The sequence below is a fragment of the Lissotriton vulgaris genome, chromosome 2_1 (genome assembly GCF_964263255.1).
Source record: "Lissotriton vulgaris chromosome 2_1, aLisVul1.2, whole genome shotgun sequence".
In the NCBI taxonomy this organism is placed as follows: Eukaryota; Metazoa; Chordata; class Amphibia; order Caudata; family Salamandridae; genus Lissotriton; species Lissotriton vulgaris.
In genome coordinates this window covers 1614512969-1614533632 of record NC_141687.1, presented here as the reverse complement: position 1 = coordinate 1614533632, position 20664 = coordinate 1614512969, and positions in this window count along the sequence as shown.

Genomic DNA, 20664 nt, shown 5'->3' with positions numbered 1-20664 from the left:
GCCCCAATACATCCCTCAGCACACAGCCTCCCGCATGTTTGCCCTGTCGACTGTGTCATTACAGGATAAAGAGAAGAGGAAAATATTTGCCAGTTGGTTTCCTGTAGTGTTTTTACAGGGTCGGATAGATTAGTGGGGGCGGCAGCAGGAAGAGAGAGCGCGGCACGTGATTCAGAGGCTTAAGCCCCCTGCCACCTCATGGGTCATTGACTTTCTTTGTTAATGCGTTTTAACTTTGATATGCTAGCCGAACACATTGATAGACTGCATAGGTGTATGACAGAGAGGCAGCTGAATGCCCGGGTGTTACAAGTCACCGCACCCATAAAGCCCAATGGGGACACACAGGAAGGCATGACACTGTCGGACCAGAAGCGTTTCCTGAGTTTATGGACTGTGTAGCAGGGCTAAAGCCCACCTCCCATCCTCCGACCCTTTCTCCCAGCGCCCCATTTGTTCTTTTATTCATAAACAATGACCCACTAAAGAAAATTCATATACATATTTTACAGAACTATGCTTTGTCAATAGTTGCATGTTTGGTCTTGCCAATCGAGCTTCATTCTTTCATTGAATTATATTTACAAAATTCCAGCTGAGCTTTTTAATGTGCTACCTGTCACAGATGGAACACTACACTCACACACTCCGCCTCCTACACCTTGATGCAGGGCATGGCCCCAGGAAATAGATAAAGGCGTCTGAGTGCATGGGGTCAGATGATGCAAAACCCTAACCAGTGACTGTCTCCTTGGTGTGCCTTTGGCTGGGATACAGTTACTGGCGATAAGGCAGGCTGTAGATATCCTGCACCTCCAATTTGTCGTCAGCGCAAATGAAAACCAAGTAACAACATACCATGTTGGGCCCCTCCTTGTGAGCTGCACATCACACCTAAGACAAAGAGCGGCCCGCCCAGCCATTAAGGCCATTGGCATCATGCATTCTAGCAGACTAAGTTCAAGCAGGTAATAGGACTTAGCTCTTGCTTGTCAGCTCATGCCGGGCCAAATAAGAAACCTGCCTGCACTGCATGAGGGTCATCTCAGCCCTTCCCCGCTTACACTGAGCAGCAGCAATCATTGCGCTACAGGGAGATGTGCAGAAATGAACATGGCAAAGTTGACCACTCAATCAAATCAAATAACATTCTCCCCAAAATCTTCTTTACTGCCTTCTGTCGGCACGAATCACATGCTCATGATGAACAGGCACTTGTGACTAAGATACAGTCACCCGTCCAATGACGGACAATGACAAATATGGGGTAGCCAACCCCTAAAAAGATACCCAGTGAAGGGTCCAGTGCCTTCTGGCTCTCACCAGTTTAACAACCAGGTGACCACTTTAGGGGCACGCAGCTATGTCCAATACACCAGTTGTGTGGTGGTATCAACCCACCTCCACCGTTCAGTGTGCTGAAGGACCAAGCTATGTCAGCGCCAGATGGCTTTTGTGGGTAGCAGGGCTAAACTACTACTTCCATCTATAATATAACCAGTGGTGAAGTTCCACTGCACAACGCTAGACAGGAGATCTTCAAATTATTCTGCACCTACCAAACACCATTGATGAACACAAATATAAAAAAGCCACCGCTGCTCTGAATGCTCATTTCGATCTGAATATGTACCTTGACCTTCAGTGTTTCAAAACGAGACGGACTCAACAGAGGTAAGGTGAATCCATCTTCTAAGCAAGATTGTGAAAACTGGTGCTTACTGCATAGAGGATTGCACAAACAAAGAGGTGAAAGAGAAAGTTATCTAGGGCTGCAGGTGGTAGTCCTTCATCAACTCCTCCTCTGGAAACCTGGTATTGTTATTGGATGGAATACGTTAGCAGGATTCCAGGAACTGTTGAGTAGGCAGACAAAGCAGGTTGAATCCACTTTGGCCAAAGTAATAGTCAAAGATTAGCCACAGGAGCCACATGAAATTAAGGAAGACGTTGGATGCCATCTGGAGGTGATGAGCCCCCAAAGGGATGAGAAGCCTTGCAAAGAAGGCAGAGATGACAGAAAGAACTGTGAAAATTTCGGCCTGTCACTGCTCTCGCAGGGTTATTGTCCCACTCTTGGGAAAACATGCTGAACTGTGGCCTCGTCAACCACTTTGCAAGGGAGACATTTATTTATTTATTTTATAACACTTGTAAGGCGCACAGCTACCCACAAAGGGTTTCCCGGCGCCGGACTAGCAAAACACAAAACACAACTGGATAGAGAGCATTCAAAGCACTTATTTGTCGAACAACCAGGTTTTTACACTTTTTCTGAAATTCATATAGCTTACCTCCTTGCGTATATGAATGGGTAATGTGTTCCACAGAGTTGGGCCCAAATAGGAAAATGATCTCCCGCCTATTCTAGCCCGTTTGAACCTCGGTACCGCAAAGTTCGCAGCAGTGCATGAACGAAGACTGCGATTGGGGAGGTAGGGCTTAGCAAGGTCCTGTAGGTATTTGGGGGCAGTGCCAGCTTTGATTTTAAATAGGTAGGTCAGGGTTTTGAAACGAATCCGGTTTTCAACCCTGAGCCAATGCAGGTCCCTAAGATGTTTGGTGATCCTAGCGGATCTAGGGATTCTGCAAAGCAGTCTGGCAGCAGCGTTTTGCACCAGTTGCATACGTCTTATAACTGCTTTGTTTGAGCCCAGGTACAAGATGTTACCGTAATCAAGCCGAGATGTCACTAAGGCATTGACTACGGTCTTCTGGGTAGTAGATGGTAACATCCAGACAATTTTGCGAAGCCATTTAAGAATGGTAAAACATATGCCTGCCTCTTTGTTGGCTTGCTGAGTCATAGATAGACTATCATCTATGATGACCCCAAGGTTTCTAACCTGAGAGGCTGGAGGTGGAAGTTTGCCTAATGACGATGGCCAATGGGGATCACTCCAGAGATCTTTACTATTCCCTAAGAGGAGGACCTCTGTTTTCTCTCCATTTAATTTAAGTTGATTAGCTGACATCCAACTAAATATTTCCTGAAGGCCTATTTTTAATGCGGATGGAGCAGACGAGTCAGATTTGGAAAGTGAAAACAGGATTGGAGAATCATCTGCATAAGTCATTAAGATAAGACCAAAATTTTCTGCAAGATTGGCCAATGGTCGTAGGCACAAATTAAAAAACAAAGGGCTCAGGATCGAAATGAAGTAACCACCAAACTACAGCGCACCCTGTGACGATCTACGCATGGTCACTGACAACATCGATAGTGAACATCCATATCACAACAGATGACAGCCAGAGACAAGCTGTGAAGAAGATGATGACTAGGACATCTCCATAATATTCGTCTCTACTCAAACCACCAACTGAAAGAGGATCCATCCCACATGCGTGGTGCAAACTTATGGGCTGATCATCACAGAGCTTGACGATACAGGGGCATTCATGAATGTAAGGAGCCTAAAGCCACACCTCGAGGCTCACACTCATGTCCTCTAAAATCCTTACCTGTGGGGCTCTAAACCATTTGCCTTTGCACGCATATTCAGCATAGAAATCAGTCATGGCGTAGCCACAAGCTCAACAAAATTCTTTGGGACCATCACAGGAGTGGGCACTGTGCTGGGTTGTACAACAGTCGAGGAACTTGAACTAATACAGTTTGCTTACTGAATTGATTTGCGAGAAATTGAACAAATATTGAACAACTTAACATAACTATTCAAAGACCTTGGCTGCCTGAAGGGACCCCACCCCTCCTACATCACACTGCACACAGACCCAGCGGTTGAGCCTACCATCCCCCACAACAGGAGATTACCCTTCCACCAGAAACCATTGGTCGAATGGGAACTCATGAAGTTAAAGAAGCTGGTTGTCACTGAGATGTTTTCTGGCCCTGCACTGTCGGTTTCGCCAGTGGAGGTCAGCTTCAAGCCAAAACAACCTGGTGCCATGAGCGTGCATTGATATGTGGCTCCCAGACAAGTCTATCAAGCTAGAAAGACACATCAAACATGTCATAGACGACCTCATAAATGAGCTGAGTGGAACTCACTGCTTTTTAAAGCTTGATCTCAATGTTGTTGGCTAACACCAACTGGTAATAGACAAGGATGCGTTTTCCTAACAGCATTTTCAGTCCATTCTAAAGGAGGCTGAACATATTTATCTTATTTGTAGCACTAGTTTTTCAAAACGCCATGAAATAAACTTGAACCTGTCTTTAAGGGATCCGATGTCAATGATGACATCCTAATTAACGCAAACAACATCCACAAACCCCATAGGTGCCCAGGAGTGACTCTGAAATATCTAACAGACCTTGGATTGATGCTACATCGACAGAAATGTGAATTTCTAAAACTAGAAGTACAGTTCTACAGCTGTCTTCTCCACAGTAGGGTGGACAAAATTGAAACTTATTTGATGTCACATACTGTTACCCTTGATATGTAGTTTCTATGTTCACTTGGGACACAGCGCACCCTTTTTTGATTAACTTGATGACGTAAGTTACATAAATAGCAAATAACCTTGATTGTCTTGATGTATATAGTTTTAGTTCTCCTATCAACATACTTTTACCCATGAGTATTGCCATTGAGCTAAACTATTATCATTTATTATACACATAGTGCACAGGAACCACTGTTTCTTGCTATATAGTAGATCCACTGTGTCACTCCCGGCTACAGTTCTTCCATGCCCGGCCATACCTGAAATTGTAGTACCTAACCCCCCTATGAACTCCGGGACCGCCGAAGGGGCGGCACCTCTGATGGCTGTTTCCTCCCAGCCAGCCCTGTTGACGGAGGAAGTTATTATGGCTTTATTGGAAAAACTGTTTACAGATAGGCTTGAGACTGCCTTAATCCAGATAGCCTCGGACATAAATGAAACCCTGAAGGACTGTGTTAAGAACCTTATATCAAAATGTGATCGTATAAATGAAGTTCTTAATGCTCGGGCCACAGTTTTGTCTATGCCTTTGGCTCCCTGTCCCTCAATTGTTAAAGCTACTACCCCTATAGTTGGTGACCCACCTGTAACTAGACAAGTTAATACCCCTCTTTTACCTGTGCCACTAAAAGGAAAAGTTGACAATGGTATATACATTCCCACGACAGAGGTTGTTCCTGGTGAAAGTTGTTCCACAAGACCTAGAGGCCAGTGGGGGGCCCCGGAAAAAAGGGTACCGCCAATAAATTTACCTCCGGATGCAACACCCTTTGTTGCTATCCTGGTTAATGTACCTAAAATTGAAGATGGAGTGATAGAACAACATGAGTCCCTGCTCAGGCATGTTAAAAAATGGTGTAATGCCAACTGCACGGGAGAAAGTAACATCGCAGATCACATTGTAACAAGCAGACGGGTTAACTGGGTGGGTAAAAGTAAGAAAGAGGTACCTGGAGATTGCGTCATTGTAAATTTTAAATCTAAGAACGTCGCAAGTCGGCTTTTCTGGGATGACTCTCCTCTTGATCCCGTAAGTAAAGGGGTACGGGCGATGCCTCTGGGTTTCTTTTATCCTCGCCCACATAGGTTAGTCGTGAATGGGAATACTAAGTTACGGTCTAGTGCAAATACCTGGGCAGAGGATAATCTCATTTCACCCATGCCTTTTAATGCATGGACAACTAAGCCAATTAAAGTTAACGGTGCAGTAAATGTTGCAAGGAATATACCATCTAACAATCTACCTTTGTCAAACATGTTTTCAGCACTAGCTGATAGCGTAGATATTGAATGACTAGCATCTGCACCCAAACAGGATAACTCGATTTGCCAACCTCAAGTTAATACTGATGTGACCCTACCTGTTGTTAGATTTGATTCTGTAATTAATGACCCTTTTCAGCTAGGGGAAGGGCATTTACGGTTACTATCTTGGAACATTGCGGGCCTACGGGCGAAACAAGATGACTTTATCTGGCTACAAGTAGTGAAGAACCATGATATTGTAGCACTACAAGAAACTTGGACGAAAGATAAAGGTTTCTGGGTAGACGGATATACTTCCTTTTTTGTTGAGGCCCTGGGTTCTACATCGGGTAGGGACAGAGGAGGTTTGCTTTTTCTTGTTTCAGTCAAAATTGCTGGTAATGTCAGAGAAATCCCTAGCTTCTCCCACTATTTCCAGATGGTGGAAATTTGTTTGGCAGACAAGAACAAGATTGTATTGATCAATTGTTATAACTCCATGCAGGGTGGACCCCCTAATTCTGTTTTAGATAGTCTATCAGACTTTTTAACTAAATACATGTCAAAACAAACCACTTTTGTCCAGTGTATAATGATGGGTGATTTTAATGTTCACTTGTGTGAGTCCCATTGCCAGATTATTGATGAAAACGCGCCTGATTACACCTCACCGCCACACTTTGAACACAGTCCAAAGGGTGTGGCAATGGAAAGCATGCTTTCATCAAATGATTTATATGAACCAGGGTTCTCAGATACATCAACCCGGGTGGTTACGTATAACGCAAGGGGCAGTGAAACGATTATAGATTATTTTTTTATGACCCCAGGGCTCCTTCGTTATGTATTATTTTATAATGCAATTGTCAGTGGGTTTAGTGACCACAACCCTGTGTTATTGGTTCTAGATACTCTCTCTGGTTTGCACAAAGGAGTAGTAAGGACTACCTCTATAAGAGATGTGAGGAGTAAAGACCAAGGCAGACGCCTTAAATGGTGCAAAATCTGCCCAGAGGATTTTCACGGTCGTATTGTCCAGGATATGGGAGTTGAATTTGGGATTTGTTTGAATAGAGAGTTGAGGGGAGGGGAAGTTGTGAGTGCCTTTGAAGACATTTGTGCTAGAGTGGAGAAAGACCTTAGAGCCAAACCAGGGAGGGGCTCGCTCCCAGTGTGTAGGTGGTTTGACCACTCCTGCTCACAGGCACACGCAGCTTTGTTGAAAGGCCTCAAACAATTGCCTAGAGATAGATCTTTGGTTGCAGACCTAAGAAGACAATATAATTTGGCAGTTAAACTGCGAAAAAAGGCCATTAAAGATGAAGCCTGGGACTCTTTGATGGACCCCATAACCCTTAAACATAGCTCCAAATTTTGGGCTATAATTAATAATCCCTTGTTCTCTCATACATCTAATCAGGACCTTGAAATCAATATACCGGAAGCTGATTGGATTAATCACTTTTCCAACATATATGGTTCCAATGAAACTCCGGAGGTGTTTAAAATACCTTACTCCCCTGTTTCTCCCGTGACTCTTGATTTCACCAAATCAGAAGTAGAGCTGGCAATTTTAGGTTCAGCTGCAAACAAAGCCCCGGGCCCGGATGGGGTGCCGCCGGACCTATACAAATTAAATTCTGAATTGTGGGCAGAAATTTTAGCCAATGTTTTTAATTGTGTCTATGAGGGGGGGTTGCCAAAATCATGGTCATGTGCAATTATAGTACCTATTTTTAAAAAGGGTTCTAGAAATGACCCAAAGTGTTTTCGGCCAATTTCATTATTGGACTCATCAATGAAGATTTTGGGCAAAGTCCTGCTTGCTAGAATTAACACCTGGTCCACAGAAAATAACATTCTAGTAGATGCCCAATATGGTTTTCGTGCTGGGAGGGGGACCGAGGACCAATGCCTAAATCTTCATTTATTAATCTCGAAATACACAACTGTCAAAAAAGGGTCAATTTATGTTGCATTCATGGACCTATCCACAGCTTTCGATTTGGTTAATAGAGCTAGACTGTGGACTATGCTACTAAAGCTGGGTTTGGACCCCCCCCTTGTATATTTCTTGGCAGAATTACACAAAGACCTGAAAGCATCGATCAGAATGGATCAGGAAGGTAATCGTACCGCCTGGTTCAAGTCTAGTAGGGGAGTGCGGCAGGGCTGCATTCTTGCGCCCATGCTATTTACCCTGTATATTAACTCACTTGAGGAAACTCTTTTATCTGCGACCTTGGACACTCCGCGTGCAGGGGAAACTCGTATTCCGGTTCTTCTGTACGCGGATGATGCCGCTCTAATAGCACGGACCCCCATTGGTCTACAAAAACTTTTAAATGCTTTTAATGATTTTATGTTATCCTTAGACCTAGTGATAAACAACTCCAAATCACATGTCATGGCTATAGGGACTGGTAAAAACAACTCCAGACAGTTTTATTGTAATGGCGATGTGATCACAAATGTTAAAGTCTTCACATATCTGGGCGTAATTTTTGATAACAAGGGGAGTTGGGCTCCGCAAGTTGTAGCCAAAACTAAAGCGGTTAGAAGCTCAACCAATGCCATCCTAAGTTTTGCAAGGAGACTGGGAGGGAAGCCAACAGGTGCTTTACTTAATTTATACAGGGCAAAATCTTTGGCAATAGCCAGGTACGGCGCTGGTCTGTGGGGCTATGTAAATAGCGATCCAATCCAAAGGGAAGAAAATAAATTCCTGCGTTCCACCCTAGGGCTTCCCCAATCCACAGCTACGTTTTCAGTCCACCAGGAAGTGGGGTTTGGTTATATATCGGATACCCTTCTTATGGCTCCTATCTTGTTATGGATAAGGATTTGGTCCAATAAAAATCTGGGTCTTAACCATAAAATTCTGGCGGATTGTTTAAATCTGGACAACTACAAAAATATAAATTGGCTTTCACATGTAAAGAAATGCGCTTTGGACTTGGGCCGCCCTGATATTTTCTTTTCCCCTCAGGGTCTTAAGAAATCAGACTCAGTCTGGGTGAAGGCCAATTTTGTAAATAGGAAAAATGTGGTGAGGGAAGAATGCCAATTACTTAAGCCCACGGTCAGAGCCCATTATCTGACCATTACGCGTCTTACCATCCAACCGTACCTTACCATCGTCACTATCCCCTTCCATAGGTGGCTTCTGGTTAAACTTCGGTTTAACCAGATTTATACAGTTCTGTGTGACAGTCACGGCTGGTTTAAGGAGGAGGATGCCCCTGTCTGTAAATGTGATAGTTTTTCTGCACAAAACAATATGCACTTTATGCTATTTTGTGATTTTTTCAGTGAGCCCAGACAGAAATATCTTGTACCATTGCTGAAGGAAAAAGCTTTCCTTCAGGCAAAACCTGCTCTCCTGTTCCTCCAATTAATGGATTCTACGCGGGTTATGTGGAGCGTGGCTAATTATCTTGTCGCTGCAGTTAGGAGCAGGAGGAAAAGACTGAAAGATATAAATATTAGTGTCTTGTGAAGACAATTGAAATTGATGTTGTTCTCATTTTTAAATGTCTATTTTATTGAGTATTTTATCCATTATGACGTATTTTTTTTGTACATTAACGAATTATCAGTGTCGCTTTTTTAAATTATGTATTTTTATGAAATGTTTACTGAATGATGCTCTTGTATTTGCTCATGAATTTTTCTGCCTTTTGATGTATGATTGTAGAATGCTTTTATGATTTTTAACTAAATCGAATAAAGTGGTTTTGACTTGACTTGACTTGCTATATAATAGATACCCTGTTTCCATATGAGTAGGGTGGTCCTTGTTTTCCTGTACAGGTCTCTTCGCTGGTGCAGCACCACATCCTCTCAGAATCGATAAATATAGACTCTAAGTACCAGTGGTTCCAGTTCTTGCTGTCATATAGACCAGGGTATAACAATACAGCATGCTAATTAGCAGGCACCCAGCATTTAACTGAACATGCCACTGTGGCAGATGACTACATAAATAGCATTGCACAGATACTGTGCCCAAAGGTGCTGTCACTGAAATACATCAAGCAGAGTATGCCCCAAGATGGATGCGTCCAGAGGTGAGACCTGTGACCACAGCTAACTGATGGAATTCGTTCCTCTTGGAATCTCAGGATCAAGACAAAACAAGATGGCTGTATCTCCAGACTTCATGGAAAGTCTGCAGCAAACTTAATGCCACCTGTGGCGGTGTTCTACTCATAGAGGACCGTACTGCTGTATCCCAGTCTCTCTAACACTATCTAACTCATCTAGTGTACCAAGAGACTGCGAAGACCAATGCCAAACTGAGGGAAAAGATGTGGTTCATGGGCATGGATACCCTGGTTGAGCAAGTAGTCCGATAGTGCAGATAATATCAGGCCACAGGGGCACAAGCACGAGTAGCTCCCATGATCATAGAAGAGGGGCGCACAAAGCCATGGCATGAGAGTTGCACCAATTTCAGGTCTCCCAGATCAGAATCACTTGGGTGCATATGCATACACAACATTTCCAGCTAAGGAGGTAGTCCTATTGACTGCATTTGAAAATGTACACTCTAAACTAGAAGAAAGCTCTGGGAACCTTCAGACTGCCCACCACCATCAATACAGACAATGATCCACGCTTCCAAGGAATTGAGTTTCAGCTGTATGTCAAATTCTTACGCATTCATCCTTGAAGGATCGCTTATAAGTGGCTGTAGGCAAATGAAAGATTTGAATGGATAATGTAGTCTCTCATTAAGATTATTTGAATATGTCTTGAGCTGAATACAGATTTGGAACCAGCAATTCACATTTTCCTGTGAGTTTATTGGAACACAACCCACAGCAAAATCTGCCGAAGACTGGCAGACCTGTTATTTGGCCGTTGAATGGCAGACACTATTCCATGGTCACTGACTTGGTCCTTGGCATCCTCTGACCAGGTCCTCAGTCAACAGAAGAGGGAGAACAAAGAAGTTACCAGCAAGGTGAAAGGTGTCAAAGAGAGGAACATACAAGTAAGGGAACCACTTCTGATCAAAAACCATAACTGTGGCAGCAGCTTCAGTCTGCCATTTGATTATGAACCTTGGGCTGTGACTGCATGGAAGAGCACATGGTCACTGCTCAGATAAGAAGAGAGGTAGTGACTAAAAGTTGTCCTTCTTTAAGAAATGAAAGCAACAGACTGGCACATCACTCAAGAGCCAGACAGCACACCAGACCTGGAGATGAGCAAGCGGGCTGAGTGGACTGTACTGTCACCATGCACCTGTCCTCCACTCCAGGGCGCCAGAGGTTCAGTCAGACTAGACCCTGAGACATAAGTCACTAACAGCACGACCAGCAATACCCCCTGGGTAAAATGAGGGCCAGTATAATATCTGACTGAATCCACAGCATTCCCTAAAGCCGCATGACTGGCACAGACGTAACTGCACAGGTACTCTTGCACACTGATGCCTGGCATGCCACCAGGAAATAAATAAAGTCTGCCTGAGCACTTGGGGTCCGACGACGTAAGACCCTAAACAGTGACTGTCTCCTTCTTGGCGGTGCTGCAGCATGAATACCAAAAGTTCTGCCACAGTCAGGGTCAGGGCCAGACTGACCGTAGTGGGCACTGGGCATTTCCCTAGTGTGCCGGAAGGGTGGGGGCCGGTTTTGGACCAGTGGGGGCAGTTTTTACAGCAGTGCTGCAATATCTGCCCCTGTAACAAAAGCAGAAATGGTTTCCCACCAGCACCATTGTAAATAACTAATGCTACTATTACTCAATTTAATGGTACCTTTTCAGTGTTCACTTCCACCCAAAGGCCGTGCCCTTGTTCTCTCCAAATTATAATTCCTCAAATTCACCTACTCTCTGGACTCCTAAAAAGTTGTGCATCGTAAGCCTGAATCACCCTTTAAGCATGTGGTGTCTTCCAAAGGGCTGCCTTGAGCAACACGCATTCCGCAGTGGGAAGGTCACATATTGTACAATAAGGAAGTGAAGGAGACATTGGTTTGTGTAGGAGTCTGCGTTCGGTACAGCCTTTTAAAAATAGAACGCATACCTTGTTCACGAGCCGTTTCACAGTTTACCCTGCTTCCCCACACAGCATACTGTTAGTAATAAAATGTCGTCAAACTGCGGTTGGGAAGGCAGCACAGGCAGGTACAATACCCGCCCTTTTGCAGCATTGTTTTATGTGCATTGAAGTTAGTCCAGCAAAAGCAGTTATCACTGTTGTAAACATTTCGAAACTATGGAGACGTGCACAGTGTTTCACAATATACAACAGCAAACACTTAGGTAATGACTTACCTTACCTGTGCAGCCTTCCCTATAAAGGAATTTAGCACACAGTTAATTCCTTATGCGTACTTCGGATTGTGGGTGGCACGTGGCCAGAATCTGGCACCTACCTAGTGACGTGTGCAACATTGTGCCTATCCCAACGGGCGAGTGCCCTGTACCATTTAATCTTCTGTACCTGTGTCCTGCACTGTCTGGTAATGCAACTGTTCTTATATAAAACATATATTGGCATTGTATGGCAACATAGTTGGCATTCTTAGATTCCAGTGACATGAATCACCTATTGTTGTGCATGAAGAGGGAGCAAACAAAGAGAGCTCAGTCCTCCCTTGTTCCCGATCATCTGCCAGGTTCTGAGGTGGCGTTGCTGCCGCTTTAGTGGCGCGCAGGGACATCTGGAATTACAGGGTGTGACTGACCCAGATTACTTCTTGTATTTGTGAATGCATGAGATGCCACTTCCAATCCTGGACGCTGCCCTTATTTCTGTCCGAGATTACACTGGTATAGGCCCGAGGAAGTGCTCTATGATGCAGTATTCTATAAACATTTTATTGAACATGAACCCTGCGGCCTTGCCTGCATTTGGCACTCTCTTCCTCCTGTTAAAAATACTTGCCCATCTTTAATATCTATGATGATGGTCAAAATCAGGCAAAATCGGCAACCCCTTCAGGCTACTTCAGGCAGTCTTTCCATTGATGCGTTTTGATGTTTTATGCAGTGATTGGATAACTGGGTGATTCACCAGTCCTTCTTTTCTAGCTAATTTATTTCCTTTACAGACACAGAAACAATGAAGTGAAGAAACTATTTTTCCCACAAACCTCTTTGCTTCCCAGCAGGAAGACACATCCTATAAGTCCCTCCCTGGTACATAAAAGAAGCCCTTCTCCCTTCAGCCTTTCTTGCTGCCACACATGCCACAGATACGCTAATTGATTTCGCTATTGAAATAGTCAAGTCAAGTCAAAAAAAACTTTATTCGGTTGTGGTTAACAACCATAAAAGCATTCTACATTTTACAAATATTATCACATTTGAAATAGTAATTTTGCCTTGTCACTCTCTTGCGTTGCGCTAAAACGATTTGTGTTGTATGTCCTTACTGCTTAGCTTTCGCGCTGTGAAAGGCGTCCCCACCAATACCATTGGACTATTTGTTTCAGGTGAGATCTTGCTTGTTTTATTTCTGAGTGTTGGCCACATCTCTTCTTAGCGTCGTTTCCTTTGAAAATGGCCTACTGAGAGAAGTGAAAGTAGAGAGGATGAAAGAGGGAAAGGGAGATAAACGTGTTGGGGGTTCAAATACTGTCATAAAGGAGAAGAATATCATGAAAATACAATAGACTCCAAATTATTGAAACTCAAAGGTGGTAGGGTAAATACCAAAGCTTTACTGAAAGACCCACCGTCCCTCAGATCTTACCATAAGATAGCACGGGCAAAAAGTGTCATTCTAGGTCTGTGCATTACTGCCTCGCCACTGGATAATATCAGGACAAGGCAGAGAAGAATGATATTGAGACTAACAAAGTGTCCATCTGATCACTCCTTGTAAGCCCCAGAGATGCTCTTCTGTCTGGCTGCGACTGGGGTGGGAGGGAGTAGTAGCTGTAACCAAAACTAGAACTAAAGATACCTACCTTATACAGGATATCCCAGATGTCCTGGGAAGTGTGTTACATATCCAAATACGTGTGAGCTTTTAGCAGAGGAAAATTATTTTGATTTCCAAGAGGAAGGAGAAGCAATGGCTTGATGGGAAGGGTATGGAGACAGTAGCTCATCAATACAAGGTGCACAGTCATGGGTTGAGCAGGCAGATAAACTTTCAAATACCCTATGTGGAGTTGAATAATTCTTTTCATAAGGACATCATGAGCCACGTGGAAATCACCAAGCAAAATCAAAATAAAATCAAGAGGAGATACAACCGATTTGTGGTAGATTTGCCAAGAAAGTAGAGGAACTATCTCGGAGGGTCTAAGTGCTAGAAGATTGTGCAAAGATAATAAAACCATAAATGAGCAGGTAATTCTTATTTTGCAAAGTAGTGAAAGAAAAACTCAAGTTTGAATGGAAAACATTTGAGAATCATATGAGAAGGAATAATCTGATATTGAATGTGCTCGAAGCTGCAGAAGTCAGGACAAGAAAACATATGTTATTAGGATTTCATTATTAAGTGTTTTAGAAATTAACAAATTGATTGATCTTGAATATGAAGTTCAAAGAGCTCCTAGAAATCATTTCAGTCTGTGCTTAAACAGAAATACACACACACACAAAATTGTGCTAAAGACATCACATTCATGGTAAGATCTGTTTTTGTAATGCAACGAAGACAGACAACAGGAGTTTGGAAAATGAATGTAAACATTAAAGAACCTGTATGCTATGATGCAGATGAAGTTCCCAGCAAAGCTTGGAATTATTGGCACTACAAAAGGAATAACCTATGGCTGGTTAAACAGGTGGATACACTGATTAAAGAAATCCAGCAGAAGGTATTGTATGAAAGTAAAACATACGTCCTGTGAGGGAAGAACCTTATGGAGATGATGTCTTATCATTGTCCTTCATCAAATCTCTCTCTGAAGATGACCTCTTACCCCTACTTACCAATTTCATCCCCTCCCCTTCTCAAGGCATCTTTCCAAAAGCTCTAAAGACAGGCTAGATCCTCCCTCTCCTAAAGAAGCCTATACAAGACCCTGATGGCCTTTCTTACTACACAACTACAAGTCTGGATTCAGAACTAGCTGCAGCAGAGAAACCAGTGCCATATACATCGCAGATGGTGCCCTCAATATTAAAAGATGAAGTCGACCCCTGTCTTCTGATCTTGGTGGACCTCTCAGCTGCTTTCGACCCAGTTGACCATCCACCCTCATACTCACCCTGAGGTCTCGAATAGGATTCATCTGCAATGTTCTTGACTGGTTGTCCTACCTTTCCAACCAACACCAGTTTGTGCACATGGGCACTTCCAGGTCACAAAAGATCCCTATCCCTATCACTTGCAAAAACCTCCCAGGTCTCCATACTGCTCATGTCATCTTCAACCTATACATGGAGCCATTTGGTGCTCTACTCACAAATAACGAATATAGGAACAACAAAGGTTCTAGGGAATAGACCTTTTGATATTTTAGCAAGCAATCAATCAATGCAAGCAAGCATTGTTTGCATGAATTGCAATAACTCATCAATGAAAAATTAAGAAAAAGAAAAGGAGTGCATGCATATAGTTTTCAAAAAGGGTTTGAATTATTACTAATCAGTCCAATCTTTGCAGAAAAACATATAACAATCCAATACAAAACCAATTAGTGCTTAACATATTACACAAACAAATGGATTTTGGACATTACACAGTGTTAATAAAAGACAGAATAATGGCAAAGGGTTTACAATTCAGCCAACTGGTTCACAAGAATGAAGACAGTAATGGATATCCCAGTTTGCTAATAGGGCGTCTACGGTGTTTTGACCCTGGATGGGAATAGTTTGGAGCAGAAAGACCAAAAAAGTGTCTGGATCAATGAAGGGATTAAATCACGCTGATTTGCTTCAAGAAAAATATCTGTTGTTTATGGCGAATTGTAATAGTCCCAAAGGGAGATGACAACTCTCAAATAACAGCATAAAAATTGGCCAATATGCAGATGTCACACAACTCTACTTGAAAGTCTCCTCTGCTTTAGACATCCAATGTATCAAACACTGCTTGTATACTGTGGATTTTATCTGTGCATTTCCAGTTAATTCAGTAAAAACACATCAATTAAAACGATTGGGTGCTGATGGGGTATCACCCACTGATCTCGGGTGTCATCAACAAGTCTATTTAGCATTATACCTCAGCTGGTATAGTGTCTCCCATTTAATTCTTTCACGTCCCAAATATGGGTTTGTTAATTGTAAACAAAAGTATATAATCCCCTTTCCAAGAAACAATGTTAAATGAATGGCCATATAACAATAAAATTATTGATTTCTTTTTTATTCACTTGTTTCATTATTGCAAACAAATTCTGTTCCATTATTGTGGTTCCATCCCACATATATTCAACAAATCATTAATTTGAGAAAATGACAATCCTCAATGCATTTCGGACCTTAGGTCCACCAGGAGGTATATTATATGCCCATTCTGTGAAAGTAACTGACTGTCTGCAATTCATGTGTGCCCAAATGGCTGTATATGCTATCATGTCAATCCTAAGTGCGTTAAATTTTCCCACAACTAATGAGTGTTCATCGCGTGTGTGTACGGCATGGTGAACAATTTCCTTTAGGTGCAAAATATTTTTTTTATTTAATCTTGAGAAAAATAATTTTAAATACATGTATGTACATTAACACAATTTTTAATTCAAAACTATGTTATTAATGCTGTAACATGTTTCTTTTATTCTACATTTACAATCAATTTATAAAATTAATTTACAATAATATTTAACATAAAATGTTTTTACTAACTTTTTCCAAGTGTAAAAAACATTTACATTTTACCTATGTAGGGCATTAGACCTAGTAAGCAGGCTTCAGGGTTTAGTACACCGGTTCTGCCCAGCCCCTGTTTCAGCACCCCTTTTGATTTCAGTAGTCAACAATGACTGGCCTCAACCAAAGCATTTAAAACAATTTGCAACCTCTGCCCTACATTTTCTGTAATCAGATGCCACATACAGATACATTTTCACCAAATACGTGAAAGTCAAATATTTTTTGTGCTGCCAACTACATTTCTGCATTTTAAATCTAGCATTTTTAGAAAGTTGTTTCATGTAAAATAAGATTGTCAACCACCACTCTTTGTTATTCAATTCCTGATCCAAATCCTGTGACGATTTATACTTGAATTCTATCAAGTACTTTTTTAATATAATTTGTGAGCGCTTGTTATAGGTGTGTTTTTGCTTTCTTCCCAGTTCCTAATGTAAATTAAAGTAGTAGAGTTTAACATAAAGGTGGTTCAGTAGTGACTGGTGCTCTCCATGTAGTGTTTACACTCTGAACCAATCTTCCATGATTCAGGGCTGACCTGGCAACACCCAATATTGTCTATCACATTGATACATTGCTTCAATATGTCCAATTTATATGTCATCCACCGTTCTAATGACAATGGCTTCCATTCTGGTGAGCCTCCAGCACACCCTTTGATAGGTGTCCTCAGTGTTATTCCACGGGGGAATGCAAACTTACACTTACTCTTGTAAGTAATTGTTCTTCCAACAGGGCTTTGTTCTCATAGACAGTCTGGTCAAGGTTGGTTTGGTCCAAGTGGGAGATGCCAGCAACACCATAATTTCAGGCAACCAAAATTCTTGAAGTGCCCAGTTTATTTCCATAGAGGAAGAGTCTGCAAAGCACTAACCGCCCACTGCAATTGTGCCGTTAGATAATAACGTTCACAATACATATTACTAAAGTAATAAAGAAGATACAGCTATTCCCCCTAAGATCTAAATTGGGAGTGTTTTCCAAAAAAGCAAAATCACCTCTCAAAGAGCATATCGCCACTTCCTACATTACCCTCACTGAAATCAGTCCCCCTGCAGTAGTTTTGAATTCCTAAATATCTGAACGCCAGTAGCTTTCCTTTTTAGACTGTGCTCTCAGAATGAACCCAACACTGCTGTAATTTTAGATCTAAGCAGAAACATGTGGGTTTTAGGCCAGTTGACCTAGAGGCCAGACACATGGTTAAACACTGCTAAATAGCACTGCTAAGCTTTACCAAGTCCAGTGGGTGCATCCCCTAGATACACCCATGTCATTGGTGTACAGGAAAATGACGTCCTTGCAATTGTTCTGATTCCTCCTGCAACTGAAATGCCCTAGCCAGGTGCCCCATAGCCAATGCAAACATCAGCAGGGTTAGCCGGCAGCCCTCTGTCTCTCTCTTTCACACTGGTCAGATATCGTCCTTCCACTTTTGACTCTTTCAGATGAGAGGACATATGCTATCTTGCTCCATAAATATCTCATCTATACCCATCCTCCTTAGCATCAACAGTAAGATACCTCCAGTTGACTGTCACAGGTTTTCTCAAGGTCAACTGAGAACCACTGCACTCTGGACGGCATTTGGTGTTGAATAAAGCGCTTGAAACAGGCACCTAATATTAGGTGATGTGCTACATCCAGGCACAAACCCACTCTGGTCCAAGTGGATCTGTTATGGGAGCTATGGAGGAGATGGCTTACTATGATTTTGCTGAGACTTTTCTAGTCAATGTTTAGCAGCAATAAAGGTCTGTGATGAACTTGACACTTCTTCTGCATTGAAATATATACATTATTTATGTTATTGCAATCCAGTAAAGGCATTTGATCACCTGTTGAGATGTCAGTGGTGTCCCAAATGCTATGTTACAATAACTCTTAAACAGTGTGGTAGTGTGGCTCAGTATAAAACCCGAAGTGGCTACAAGTGTTAAATCTCATCAACTCTTGATCATCTACAAAGAGATCAGCGGTCAGTGCTCCATTTGAGCCGGTGGTTTCCAGTGCTCAGCATCTGCACTTAATCACCAACACCAGCACTTTTCATGAGCACCAGTTAAAGACACATTAATTTACGGGGAGATTAAGTGAATTGCCCAGAATCACTGGATGTTGAGCCTACCTCAAGACTCGAACGTGGTTCCCAAGCTCCCGAGTCGGCCGCTCTGGTCATTACGCCACATTCTTTCCCCAGTTTCATAGTTAGTAGTTGGTTCTGTTCAGCATAATGAAGTTGGGCTCTTGCATCCTGAGCAGAACAGGCTTGAAAACATGAATGAGGCCCAGGAAGTCCAAAATACCTCTACAATGTCCTCCCATCAGCACAACAACATTGGTCCACAACACCAAACAGCAACAAAATACCTCCACACCTTACACTAATCACTTTTCCCAGGTGAAGTCCTTGAAACTATTCAATATGTTAACAATTGGAGAAAAGGAAGGATTGGGAAAAGTGACAAAAAGACATCCTATTTGGGATGTGCCTCAGCGTATAAAATCACAAAATAAATTGCATGTTCAGGAATCCCCCAGGGTCTATGTTCATAGTCAAGCGACAAAATTCCCAGGATCCTTCATGCAAAAGGAACATTAGTTTTTTTAGCTTGTTGAAAATGGCGAGGAAAGAGGAGGAATAATGTTGTTTTCCATAGCGCACAATCGGGGTGCTTCTACTCAATTCTATTTTCATTATCTGTTGTATTTTCTTTAGTTTTTGCTGAAAGGATCAGTAATGACATCAGCTATGTTTTCTGGTTTGAAGAATTATTTGTTTGTCCTCTACAGTGATCGTGGTTCATCAAATTACGACAGCAAAACACCAATGATGTTTTTCTAATGACAGAATTTCTTCTTCAAGATCATCTATCTGTTTTGCCCTGAGTAGGACTACTGGAATAATGCGGCAGGGGAGGACCACATTATTTGTCATTTTTACATGTTATCACTGTCTGGGCAAATGTTACATCTCTTTATTACTGAGTTAGCAGAGATACAGCAAAAAGAAACAGACTAGTGACCAGTCAACAATTGCGAAGGGCCTCCCACTATGGGGCAACACGCATCTCTGAGGTTTTAGTAACTTTTCATCCATTTGAGCTAGATTTTTTTTTCCTGTTAAATCTGAAGATTATGCAGCAGAATATGGAATATTTGGTAAGTAAGGAAAATCCATAAATTGACAGAAAACCGAGTCGCCGAAAAAACACAAAATTCAATAGGCCCTATCATTGAGCGGTTACTATCTCTTAAATCAATGCAAATGAGGTGGCAGAACATTCCTGGTTTAATAGAGGGACATTCTCCAAATGCCAAGGCTTGGCTTTAACGGGGCGTCTCTCAAAATGACTTCCACCGAGAGACAGGGCTTGGTCTGACATGACTTTAACAGGCAGCATTTTGCAGAAATACTTCCACCCAGAAGCAGGGCTTTGTCTGAACAGGTTCCAAAGACAGCCAGCAGTGGTGTTTCTGGACATCACTGGTCAATTATCCCAATCATATAGTTCTCTTATGCCCACTCCTGGAGTTCTGCCTGCCAACAAAACCCAATCCTTGTTAAATGCTTTCACAATATTAGGAGGGCAACCTAATTCCTTGTTCATATTGAACTTTCCAATTCAAATTGCATGTATCTGTAGTCACTCTTTTGTTTTCAATTACTTTCCATATCTTGTTTTTCAAGTAATTTCCAGACGTTGGTGACTTTTTCCATAAAGTTCTTTTTTATTAAGAATCCAATTCCATCATACTTAAAACGGACCCACCCTCTTTGTCTGAAACAGGCCCTATTTCCCAGAGGAACTTAAACCCACTGGAAGCGCCTGGCCTGTCTCTCAAAAGTGCTTCCACCGGGGAACAGGGCCTTGTTTGAACAGGCAATGTTTCTCACAAAGACTTCTGCCTTGGAACTGTACTTGACCTGAATAGGCTGTACCTCAGAATAATTTCCACCAATAATCATTTCCTGGACTGAAGTGGAAATGGCTGCCAGAGGGGCTCAACCAAGAGCCAGGGTGTAGCCTGAACATGCCTCTCACAAAGTACTCTTGTACAGGTCCTGGTCTGAATGAAGACCCTGATGCCTCCAGGCATTTATGTTTCTCACAAAGTCTCTGAAGAGCCAAGTATGGTGCTGTTTCTGATCTATTCTCCATTCCACCACGGAAGGGATTTAATTTGTGAAGTCCACCT